The following is a 13,217-nucleotide window of genomic DNA, read 5'->3' on the forward strand; positions in this document are numbered from 1 at the left end:
AATCTTGTTCCATATGCATAGACATCACGTTGCTTGACAACACACACTGTGTGTATTGTTGCTCATCTCCTGTTTTTATCAAGAGCACCAAAGAAGTCTCTTCACATCACTTTGTCAATTTGATCTCATTAAACAATGTAAACGAAAACAAATCCATAGGGGTATATGTGTGCATGCTCTTTCAAATGGGAATCCCACTTTTTGCAACCTAAATAATAATTTATAAAACAGTTATGGTGAAAATGTACGGTATGTTTAGCCGATAATGGTACTTACCTCAGTGTCATATGGGTTTTTCACAAGAGCAGTTTTCTCTGTGGAAATAATCTCTGCAAGAAACACACCCATCCTTAGCTGTCTCTTTTCAAACTAAAGGAAAGTAAAGAAGAAAAAAAATCACATTGGAAACAGCAGATCGACAAGGGAAATCAAAGACGTGTCAGGCTCTGTCAGCATCCCAGTTTGTCACTCGATAAGTCCCAGGCACTCACTGTCCATCTACTCTACTCTATCTCACAGACACTCACTGTTCCTCGACTGTCTCACAGTATCCTCCCGCCCCTCTGCTTTCTCCATCACCTGATTTTATAATGCTATGAAGTAATTATGTGTCCCTGGAAAAAAAGATGACCCATCATGAGGTTTCAAGGCCATTTCCCTGAAGCTCCATGAAAAGTTATTCGGAGAATTCGGAATTACCTACCAGTTCCTCTGGTAGTTAATTTAAATCACAATGAGGCCACCTCTCATCTAGCAACATAATTCTCACAGGATGCACTGTTTTCGCTGGCCCCTTGAGATTTCATTGCTCGGGGCAAATCTTGGCCCTACTTGAAAACATATCTATACATCTCATGATGATTAGACAGAGTTTGCATACTGTTTTCTGATCGGGTTTGATTATGCCTTTCATTGCAATTGATTTGAACACGTTTAAATGCTAGGGTTTAACCTAGGACTTGTAAAACATATATTGAAATTGACGACATTTAGAGCCAATAACTGAGAAGCAAGGTTTTTTTCTATTGTTTTTCTATTGCTTATATCAACAACACTTTTTTAATAACCAGTAAGACTTCCTAAATCGGGAGATAAGCGACCATCAGGTCGCATACACAAACTTTGGAAGGCAATGGTAGACAATCAGGAGGGAATATGGGAAATGGGACAAATCCATGTTGATGACATGACTGTAGAGATACTGTGTACCGCTTTGTGTGATTTTAGGGCAAAATCTGTAGTAGCAGTGCCCAAAAATGTGTCTTGCAAGAAGAGATACGAGTAGGGGAAAAGTGTGACCGGACGGATGGACGGACGGACGGACGGACGGACGGACTGACGGACGGACCGACAGCCGGTGGATGTTTTGATAGTAACAATCAACTAAATCGATTAGTCTGATTAACCACTTAAGTTAACCTATATTTTACTTTGTTGTGCAATGGTGGCTAGTACAAATAGCAAAAAATAGCTACAAGCTCACAACTTGTTAGCCCTGAATACATGACGGTCATATACATGACCATCATGTATTCAGGGCTAACAACTTGTGTGCTTGTAGATCTATTATTTTCACTATTTAAAAAATAATCTTTCATCAATAGAAATCGAGACAAAAGTTTTGAATAATTACACACACTGCAGATAGTTTTTAACTAAACTTTTAAAACCATGTAGCTTAATATCTTTCTGGGGTTTATGCCAGGGCTGTGTGAAGTGAGGAAAAAAACAACTAATAAGCCATCTTCCCAAATTCTGTGGACCGACAAGGGACTGTAAAAAGTGGCAGGTCATGGGAGCAGAGGTTGAATTTGAAGGCATTTTAAATAGCCAGGGAGTTGCCCACTGATGGCCTCTTGAAAGTTTATGAAGTTTTCTACCAGCAGGGGGCTGTGTTATATCTTCAAAATGGTCACCTCATCCAGCTTCCAGCCTGTAGTGTAGGGTATAGGCCATGGCTGTATCTGTCTGGATGTTCTAAAAGAAAAGAAAAGAAAAGAAAAGGTCATGAATATCAGTTTCTTCCTCTGTGGAATTAATTTGTTATATGCCTATAATTATCATTAGACAATGAAACATCTGGATACAAAATTCTAGGGGCAATCTGTTAAAGCTCGATTTGATTTGGTCATTATTTATCTTGAACAAATAAAATATCGTACAAAAAAACTCCATACATCATCAGCACAATAACAGTGACTTTTTTTTCAAGAAGGAGTAGAGGGAAGCAAAAGCTTATTAAAAAAAGCAATTTTTGTTCATTTAAAAAAGTGTGCAAATTAGCTATGAGGGTCTGGGACGCATTAGCATTTTCGGCATTCAGTGTTTTTGGCTGGAAAGCATTTGGCAACTCTGTAGAGAAAAAGAGAGGCACTTTGTGCAATGACGGAGAACAGAACACCCCGTCCCTGGTTCTCTTAAAACCATGGATCAGCAAAGCTTCAAAAGGAAGTCTTCATAAATATTCCAGCATATCCTACTTTTCTCATGTATTATACAGTATACACACCATTACATGGCTCATGATATTGTGTTAACATAACGTTGGAGTGGTATAGAGACCTCTCGCACCGCTGATTTGACCATTAATACTAGTAAGACGCCTCAGGGCGACATGCGACCTCGCCCAGTCGTGCCAATTCTTGGCCATCTGGCCAGTGATGTATTGTATATTGGACCAGTTACCCATATATGGAGACCCTTGGTACCCATATATGGAGATCCATGTACTGTATATGGAGATATGCTGTGAGAGCCCAAACATGCTTACTCAGTTATTCGTTATGTGAAAGTCCTATGATGTCTATGACATCTGACATCATACCCTGTTATGCCCATACATGGAGATCCCTGTCTGTAGAACCAGCCACACAGATAATATGGGCTGTCTTGGCCATATGGATTCTGTTAGTGTGGTATGTGGCCGATGTGGCATCCATATATGGACATTGCCATATGAAGTCCTGATAGATATGGGCTTAATATTGATGACATCAGGGAGCTCCATATATGGGCACAAAAGGGATTCTGTTAGTGTGACATCACAGTGAAGCCAGAGCGTGATGTCAGAGCGGCAAACCCATTCTGTTAAGAGTGGTTCCCCTGACATCACAGTGACATCAGAGCATGATGTCAAAGCGACAAACCCATAGACAGTAAAAAAGTGTACACGTCCAGACAGACGGACACGGACAAGCTGTGTCGTTTCTCATAGTAAACTGCGACCTTTGGTCACAATCATGTAGCCTGGCTGGCTGCAAGCCCATCACAGGCCATTGGGGAATAACTGAGTTTTCTGGACTAATACCATGTCCACGCTGACGCTATGATCAAAGTATCGGGGGAGCTATGACATGCCAGATAATTAACTCGTGGGCCAACCAAATAAGTCATATTCTGATAAATTATTCAGTGTTTGCAGGCCAACGAATACACTTCCTCCTCATATTGCATACAACACAAAGGGGTTCCCTGAAATGATCATTTCATTTCCATGTGAATAGGCCTACACGGACACACATTGTAAATGGCACACAGGACTGAGTAGATTTATTTTTTTGTGAATGGAGTGACTAGGCTACTACTATACGGACAGAGACAGTCAGGACAGGAGAAAACTTTTTTTTTTCAATGATAAAATTATGGAAAGTGCAACTTAAACGGAGAAACTATCACACACGTGTACACTCTCATACACACTAAATTAAAATAAACAAATATAATGCTGCTGTATAAAGGCTGTATAAACAGACAGACAGTCAGACAGACAGACAGACAGACACATAGGCCTACATTTTGTCTTGAGATATACATAGGCTACTGCTACATATTGAGATGAATTGCATTTTTGAATCGCAGGGTATATTGCACTTTATTTTGTACCAATGTTGTCTGCTCTCTCTCTACTTTTTAATGTTTTAAATGGCTCTAACTCTTCTTTTTTTAAATGTAGGCCTATATATTGTTTTTAAATGTGAAAACTGACTCTGATTTTCTGATATAGGCCTACTATTGCTACAAACAAGTGGTGTACAACAGTGAGGTATTTGTATTTTACTTGAGTATCCAATTTCCATTACATTTACTTCTACTCCACATACATCTTAGAGGCAAATGTTGTATTTTTACTCCACTACATTTCTTTGAAAACTTTAGAGTTTACGTTGTATATTTTTTGATTTTTACAAAACATACATTAACCACTTAGGCCCTATACATTTTTGGCCTTTTGAAAATAGCCGATAGCGACACATTGTGAGCTTGTAGATCTGCTATTTTCAAAATATTTGTTATATGTTTTGAACTTCATAATGAAATGGGACATTCTGCTCAATGAATAGGCTACTTCTACTTTTGATACTTTATTATGATACCAATACTTTTGTACTTTCACTCAAGTACATGTTCCAGACTTTTACAATAGAGTAGGCCTATTTCTACTTTGCAGTAATACTTTTACTTGAGTAAAACATTTTACGTACTTTTCCCCACCACTGCTATTGCTACAAACAACCCAGACAAGAAGAGTTAAATCCCCCTTTGTTGTTACTATGGAGATCATGACAGTTAGCTGGGACCTTGACAGGGGATGGGGGCGGGGTCACATACCGCAATTCCTGCGGCCATTGGACGTGCGCGGTCACGTGAGTCACTGGTTCCTCCGCCCCTCCCTCTCACCCCTCTGCTCCTCCACACACACTCCACTGTGTAAAGCGGGTTCATTCCATGACTGTCGGATAAAATAAACCCCACATGATCCATCCAGAAATGGTGTAGGATATCAGGGAAGCAGTGCAGCAGCAGTGCAGGAGCACCCGGGGAGGAGCAGCAGCCACAAGGCCTACCGCCGAAAGGTATGGCGTTTAAACACGTTGATTTCAAGTGCATGTTGTTGTTGTGCCCCTAGTCTAGTCAAGCGGCCTTGATACCCCCCTCCCCCGGCGGCTTGCATGAAGATCAGTGGTCGTAGTACTACTAGCCAATGCCATAATGTGTCGGAACGCCGTTGAGTTGATCCTAATCTTGATCGATCGCCCCTCTCTCTCCACAGACACACATCAACACGTTTTTAGCTTGATCGCTAACGTCAACGCGTTTACCCAGCCAGATCGCTAGTAACTGAAGTCTGCAGCGTCTACAGAGGCTCTACGGAACTTGCACTAGTAGTAGCAGTGGTGGAAAATGTACTAAAATCTTTCACTTGAGGAAAAGTATCAATGCTGCAATATCAAGATTAGATACTCTGTAACAAGTAAGTCTGGAATTCAAAATGTACTTGAGTAAAAGTACGAAATATTGGCATCAACATGTAGACCTACTTAAAGTTCCAAAAGTAAAAGTACTCATTATGCAGTAGTTTTCAAATGTATACTATTTCAAAATAGCTTTTTACTGTACTACAAGTATCAGCTATTTCAAATGGCCGAAATGTATACAGAGCTGAAGTGGGTAATGCATGTTTTGTAGTAATAATAATCAAAATACACAAAGCAGTAACTAAAAGTTTATGCACAAAGCAGTAACTAAAAGTTTCATATAATTGTGATTAAAAGTACAATTTTTGTTTCTGAGATGTAGTGGAGTAAAAGTACTGAAATTTGGAAATACTCAAGTAAAGTAAAAAATACTTCAAATTTGTACTTGAGTAAATGTACTTAGTTAATTTCCACCACTGACTACGACTAGTAGTAAAATTAAGCCTTTTCTTAGACATAGAGAGGGGTGGGTGTGTGTGTGTGTGTGTGTGTGTGGGGGGGGGGGGGTGAGTGAGTTGCTGACGTTAAAGTGATGAATAAATATAATTTTAGCTTAAGCTGTAAGGAGGGTTTTCTAATAAACGGTAGGTCTACTGTTAATAATTCCGAGGATGTACTTGGTGGTTGAACCCTGCTGCACTTTGGAAGTGGGGTGGGAAATTGAGTGAAGTGGCCTTTTGAGAGGCTTCAACTTTGTCCTTTGGGTCACGACCCTTCAGATGGGGGAGGGGGCCTTGCTATTTTGACAAGTGCGCACTCTCATCGCTGTAGTGGGCAGGGGACAGGGGGTGGGCTCGGGGGGCATGTTAGATTTGCCAGCAGTGGTGGAAAAAGTACTCAAATGTTGTACTTCAATTCTGAAATGTCGAAGTACTCAGTTACAAGTAAAAGTCCGGAATTCAAAATGTACATTAAAAGTACCAAAAGTACTCATTATGTAGAATGTCCCATTTCCAAGTTTTCAAATGTGTAAAAATCTTTTGAAAATGGCATATCTACAAGCTCATAGCTCACAATGTGTCGCGACGCATTGCATAGCTTGCAGATTGGCTATTTTCAAATGGAGTGGAAGTAAAAGTATTGTTTAAATTTTACTTAAGTACATGTACTTAGTGGCAGGGGGTGGGGTCCGGGGGGCATGGTAGATTTGGAGCAATGTGCCTCATGTCTTTTCACTGACCCAAATGTATCCAAAACAACATGAATGGACGTAATGAATGAATGAATGTTCACTCAAGCATGTGTTTGTGTATGAAGGTCACTACACACACACACCCCCTGCCATCGTCTACCAGTCGGCCTGAACTCTGGAGACGGTTAGTGCGTTTGAACAGTCATTTTCTTATAGAATGAAAGGGCTCAATGGTCCCCGTAGAAGCTCCTAGAATTTCCACAAGGCTTCTGAGGTTAATTGTAGGGGGAGACTGTTTTATCCGCTCAATATGACAGCAAGGCTATTATTACGGGATACAGTGTCTCCCTTGGGGACCTTAGGTCACACAGCGCTGGGAGAATCAGCCAAACGCAATTCTTACCACTTTTTCATCCACATAGCAGTAGCTGAAGCTTGTCAGTGCAATACAGCACAATACTTTGATATTTGGATAATATATTGCTATTCAATGGGTATTAGTACTTTGGGCTATGGTTGATGTGTGTTTGGGGGGGGGGGGGGCATGTACATTAGTTAGTTACAGTAAATCTTATCATACAGGGCCCCATCATCTCCTTGTCCATACACTTCAAGCAGGAAGCAGGGTTGCTTCGACTAGGATGTTATGAGGCAATAATGATCATTGAACCTATAATGTAAATACTATATTGGTATTGCCTAAGATGACCATGAGATACATTGCATGGTGAAAGTGTTTCCATGTTCATATGAATCATGAAAGGTGTTAAGGCCTGTCCATACTGTCTATGACCGAAACCGCCGTTTTCGGTCAAAAGGTAAGGTTCGACTACAAAATGACGTCACTCGCGACTTCTGAAAAGCATTAGACCGAATGAGAGTTCGGAAATTTGCACGTCGGAAAACACAACTAACCGAACATTTCGGTCGAAGTATGGAGATGCCTTAAGCTTTTTCTATTGAGCACCTGGTGGACTAGGTAGGCTTATGTATTGCATATACACGTGTTTGTTTATATTGGATTGAAATTGTGCACTTGTCTTCAGGTGAACCGAACACAATACAGTAGCATACTGCTGCTCCTTTTAATAACTCCTACTCCTACACACCAGCTTCCCTACTGCAAATGGGTATTTCAATTAACAGCTGTGGTTATAAAACAGTTCTGTTATTTATACCCATCAGACAATGGTCATCATTGCCAGTCACTATGTAATGTTACTGATGTGTTTATATTACACAGCGCTGATGAGGAGTGTATCCATCCTTCAATATGCTCCCATGTTGATCTGCCGCTGGCTGTTTGTGGATGTTTTGCCTTGTGTTACTGTGGGAGTGAAGCTAAAAAGAATATTTGGGGCAGTCACAGCTGTAGTGTTGAGTGAGCATAAAAAGAGAAACTTTGTTTCAGCAACATTGAAGGTCATATGAATAGAAATGTCCAAAGAGTTGTCAACACCACCTCTCTTCACTGATGCTGAATATGTTGCAATAGTGCATGCGTTGCTCACTAAGTTGGCGAGTTCAGATCAGGTCATGGCTCATGGTTTACTTTTATGAACTGAAAATCACCTTTCCACTGTATCTTACAGATCTTATTTATTGTTATGAAGTAATAAAAGGACTAATTGCACAATGTTGGGTGCTTTTGTCATGTGCTGTGTGCATGGGTCCTACTCTAAAATATATTGTATATATTGTATTCAATTATTACTTTATTTAAAATCTGACAATGGCAGGCGAATGGTCACATTCAGAATGACATGATCAAAGTTTCTCAAAAGTTTCTCCACCTTTGTCAGTGTGTGGGGGGGGGGGACACATGCCTTGTAACTAGGGCATATAGAGAAATAAAAGTAAAGAAACTTTGATCGTGTCATTCTGAGTGTGACCCTTTGCCTGTCATTTTCTGCTCTATTTTTGAGGACAATACACCAGAAGGGTCAAAGCGGAGGTAACAAAACCCTTTGTTTCTTTAAAGAGGTGGTGCCATAGATTTGTACTTTTTCTGTTTTGTGTCTATGAAGTTAACATTACTCTAATAGTCCACCGGGTGGGGTTATAATGTGCAGAATTGTCTTCCCTGTGTATTTTTGTTTACTTCCTGAAAGCTGAAAGCAGCGGAGTCAAAAGACCCAGTCAAAAAACACAGATTTAACTCATTCCCTGCCAGGCCCGATAGTCCCGAGATTATTCCAATGTCTTTCCCCGCCAGGCCCGATAGTCCCGAGAATTAAAAAAAAAAAAAAAAAAAAAAATCAAAAAAAAAAATTTTCAAATTTTTTTTTTGACCGCCAAAAATGGAGTAGGCATGATAGCAATCGCGAAATTGCATGTTTAACCCCCATAGCAACCCCATCTTTCAAGCATGGCAGCCATTTTGGCAGCCATCTTTGTTAAACATAGTGGCTGTTATCTCATGAATGCCTGAACGGATTTCCATTCGGATTTTTTTGTTTGAAAGCTGTGAGCAATGTGGACACACGTGGTGCATTATCTAGGCATGGGTGTGCATGATCCGTGCACACCCAATTACATGGAAGTCTATGGAGACGAATGGCAGGTGGGAGTACGGAGGTATGTTAAAATGGCGGTCAATGTGTTAATGACATCATATACTCATCCCCTCCCTTTTTACCATTACCATGTGGCTAACCTCAGCTGGGTCACCACCCACCCAATCTGGCTAGCCATCGTCAAAGAAAAGTGTGGTCGCTCTTTCTGTAATCGAGAGACTACCACCCACCTGACAACCAGGCATACTTAATGAACTGGTGGGTTTGGCCACATAAAAACATTATTTAACATTATTTAACTCTTTCTGTACACTTTTTTTTTAAATTCTTTTGGAAAAAAAATCAAAAAACATTATAATCATAATACCTGATCATCATGTTTTAGGGGAGAAAAAGATCATGGCGCCGCATCTTTAAAATCTAACATTTATCTAAGTAACAAATGATTTTGCATGCAAAACAGGAAGTCCTACTATAATGGCCACCCATAAGTCTGTTATTTTTTTTTAATGTGTTATTCTCTTTCCATTACTCTTGTGTATTGTTTGTGCTATCAGTTAATTGTATTGTATAATGAAGACTGATATACAGTATATCTTCAGGCAAAGAAGGGATGAGGGGAAATAAATTAGTACAGGCATGCATTTGCCCTGCCTTCAGGCCAAGTGTTGACACTAAGGGTTACCCTATTGCTCAGGGCAATTAAAAATAGTCGGGCAAGTGGGGTTCGTTTTCTGGTTGCCCGAACAGGCAAGTGGGCTTTTGCAGAAGATGTGGGTGGTCTGTTGTCAAAAGGATTTAATTATTCTTCTCATTTGAGAATATGAAATAAATTGAACTGTTTCTATTGCTTTGCTGGGCATTAACACTTTGACTGCCACAATGTTAAGGGTTTTAAGGGTATAACCCTTGCCACCATAGACGGCCATTCATTTTTGACGGAATAAATTGAAAATGGTAGGATGTACGAAAATTGACAAAAATTTCAGAGAATATAGAGTCGGAACCTTAGCTTTCACCATAAAAATTTCGTCCTGCTGTGGTGTTCTGCTGTGGAGAAACCTGAGGGAGAGCGAAAGCTGTACAGATGAAAAAGGAGCATCAGAAATTTACTTTCTGAGATAATTGAGGTCAAAGGAAAAAAACTTTCAGAAGCCCTAGAAACAAATTGGTAAATGGTACAAGAACACACAGTACCTCTAAATGAAGAACAGGGTACCGGCCATAATGCTGTAAACAAAAAAGTTAAAAAAAAGTTGTACCGTGGTCTAGTTATAAGGCAGGAAAGTGGAAGAAGCCAGGAGACTGACAGAGGCTCTTTTTTCATCTTCCCAGGATGAAGGAGAGACAGAGTAGAATCCACTGTGTTTTGACCTGGGATTTTTTATTCAAGCCTTCAGTTAGACATCAGACATCTCAAAAATAAAGATAAAAACTCTGATAAAGATTAAAAAAAAACTTTACATTGCTGTTTCACTTCAGTATAGTTGTAGATGTGTTCCATTGCAATCATCATTTTAGTCACTTCAAACTAAAACGGTCAAACTACCCTGAGCAATTCAAAGTCATAATACATAAAATTAAATAAAAATTGATGTACATTCATATGGAAATGTTTGTATTGACAAAGTCAAGCCAACTGCGACAAACTTCACCATGTTAGAATCCAGACCAGGCAACTGCAAGTAAGAGTAATTATGAAAAAAAAAAACATAATTACCATAAGGTATATATAATTATTTGCTATACATTTTATATACACAGGTACATATATTTCCAAAATAGCAGATCTACAAGCTCATAGCCCGGCACCGCGCTATGAGCTTGTAGATCTTCCATTTACATATGATGCCTAATAGCCGATCTACAAGCTCATAGCCCAGCAAGGCACTATGAGCTTAGTATTTTCATGGCTCTCCTTTTAGTAGACCTTGTACCAGTGAACTGTACCGTCATGAAACTGTACCTTTTCCTATGCAAACTTCTAATAAAGTCTTCAATCAATCAATCAATCAATCAATCCCTTCTTTGTATTTACCTACTGTATGTTTTTATACTGTTTTTTATTTCCCCCTTTTTTCCTGACTATATCTACTGCATAGTACTGTGTTCTATCCGTCTGTCATTCAATGTTATATGAGATACTGCAATGGTTTACTATGGAAATAAGCCTAGTCTTTTCATGGATCTCATGATCTCCTTTTAGTAGACCTTGTACCAGTGAACTGTACCGTCATGAAACTGTACCTTTTCCTATGCAAACTTCTAATAAAGTCTTCAATCAATCAATCAATCAATCAATCTCTCTCTCCCCAACTTTCTCTCTTGTATCATGGCAGAGAGAGAGAGAGAGAGAGAGAGAGAGAGAGAGAGAGGAAGAGAGAGAGGAAGAGAGAGAGGAAATCTGAGCAGGCTTAGCAAACAACGTTGGCACCAGGTTACTTTTAGAATAAAACACGATAAAACTATAAAAATACAATGAGGATTACCACTGGGATTCTTTTTCGATCTCCATCTCGCTGGATTGGTCAGACTGCGACGTTTGCGAGTGACTTATAGTGGTTGTTTTGCTGGGATGTGTTTGTTTTGCACTAAATGGAGCATCTGTCCTCCTTTCTCACCAAGCTAAGCTAAAGAGGCGTCAATTGGGTATGGCAAGCTATGGCAGCTGCCATACCTTGGCTACAGGGGGAATATAATAAAATGTACTGTAATCGTGCCTGTTGTCAAGGTATGGTAACATGACTGGTGTCTTGCACGCGAGCCTCGCGCGCGTGAAAGACACCAGTCATGTTGCCATAACTTAGCTTTTTCTGAACTGACGCCGCTGAGCTAAACGCCCTGCTCAATCGGTGGTCCGCGCGCGGACCACCTGTTGTGATCCGAGATGAGCATAATCATCTCTCATCTCATGCTTGCTCTCGGAGCGACGCGACCCCCCAAACACGGCAATACACCACTGTATCAATCAATCAATCTAGCAACAACCACTTACTTTATATAGCAGTTCTTTTCGCTGCGACGCCGCGGCTCGGTGGTCCCTGGTGGCCTGGTCGATGAACCATGACGATCCAGTAAAACTTTTCAGATCACATGTAACGCTGTAGAAGTAGTCCTCAGTAGTATAGTAAAGCACTAAACTAAACCCCCCCCCAAACACATGCTGCTCCTTCCGTGAATGCCGTCCATCCAGCAATCCCAGGCCTGGGGAGGACGGTCATGTACCAAATCACCATGGTAACACAAGGTAACACAAGCTGATTGGCCACACAATGGTAACCATGGTGATTTTAGTCATTCCAGGGCCCAGGACGGCTGAATCCAAGCGTCAGTGATACATATGCTCCTAATCTTGTGTTAATTAAAAAAAAGACATTCCGGCGTCATATGACGCCGGTGGCAGCGCGGGGGGGGTAAAAACGCGACGTCATATGACCTCCGTGGCGGTCAAAGTGTTAAGAGTAAAACTCATGGTGGGTTTTATGTTGTTTTTATCTTGTTTATTATTAATGTATATGGTCATTGGTGTATGTATTAATCAAACTAACAAACTCATAACACAGAAACTTTATTGTGGCCGATTATCAACTGTATCCACAATGATTCTCTAACAATGACCTGTTCACTGTTATCTCTTGGCCTGGCTGATCTTTTCATGCCATGACCTCGAGTCAGACAGACAGGGTGGCAGCAGGTCCACAGCTGACATTGACATAAATGTAGTGTCTCTGATGAGGCGAAGAAAGCACTTTCACCTACACACGTCACGTGTTCTTCACTGATGCTCATCATGCTAGTTTATTTTCTACCCCTTGCATGTGAAGCAGCCTGCGTTTGATGGCCTCGATAGAGTGGGCCTGATTGAAGCAAGTTGCTAATCTGATGGCTTTGGAGATATTTATAGATCTGAGAAAGAATCTTTTGTCTTTCTGTCTGCTCCCCTCTTTTAAGCTCTCGCTCGGTCTTTCTGCCAGCTTTCTTTGCAGGTTTATTTTAGTAGCTATTATTAGAGTCACATGGATGTTTAGATAGTCAGGATTTTGGCACTCTGACACAAAGGGATAAGGGGTTGCATGATCCCCCCACAGATGTAGGCAATGTCTAAAATGAACCTCAACAGGAAAAGACTAGGCCTAGGGTTTGCTGGGGACCATCTAGTGTGACAGTTTGTATTTGCTCAGAGTGTGTGGCTGCTTGTGCTGGAATTCTGGCTCACACGCACGTCGCACGAATACACCCGCTCACACCCGCTCACACACACAGGCACACAATGTACACAACGTGTGTTCAGAAAGCTGTGTACAAGTAGCTGGA

At 40.6% G+C, this 13,217-nt stretch overlaps 1 protein-coding gene across 1 annotated transcript in view; it reads left to right on the top strand.

Moving 5' to 3' along the window:
- Positions 1-4,716: 4,716 nt before the first annotated feature.
- phc2b (polyhomeotic homolog 2b) overlaps positions 4,717-13,217 on the top strand; it is a 61,612-nt gene continuing 53,111 nt past the window's right edge. Inside the window, exon 1 of the mRNA XM_080728534.1 lies at positions 4,717-4,853. The gene's annotated coding sequence lies outside the window, so the exon portion shown is untranslated. The remainder of the gene's footprint in view (positions 4,854-13,217) is intronic.

The sequence above is a fragment of the Nannobrachium achirus genome, assembly GCF_963921795.1.
Source record: "Nannobrachium achirus genome assembly, chromosome: 6".
NCBI classification, from domain to species: Eukaryota; Metazoa; Chordata; class Actinopteri; order Myctophiformes; family Myctophidae; genus Nannobrachium; species Nannobrachium achirus.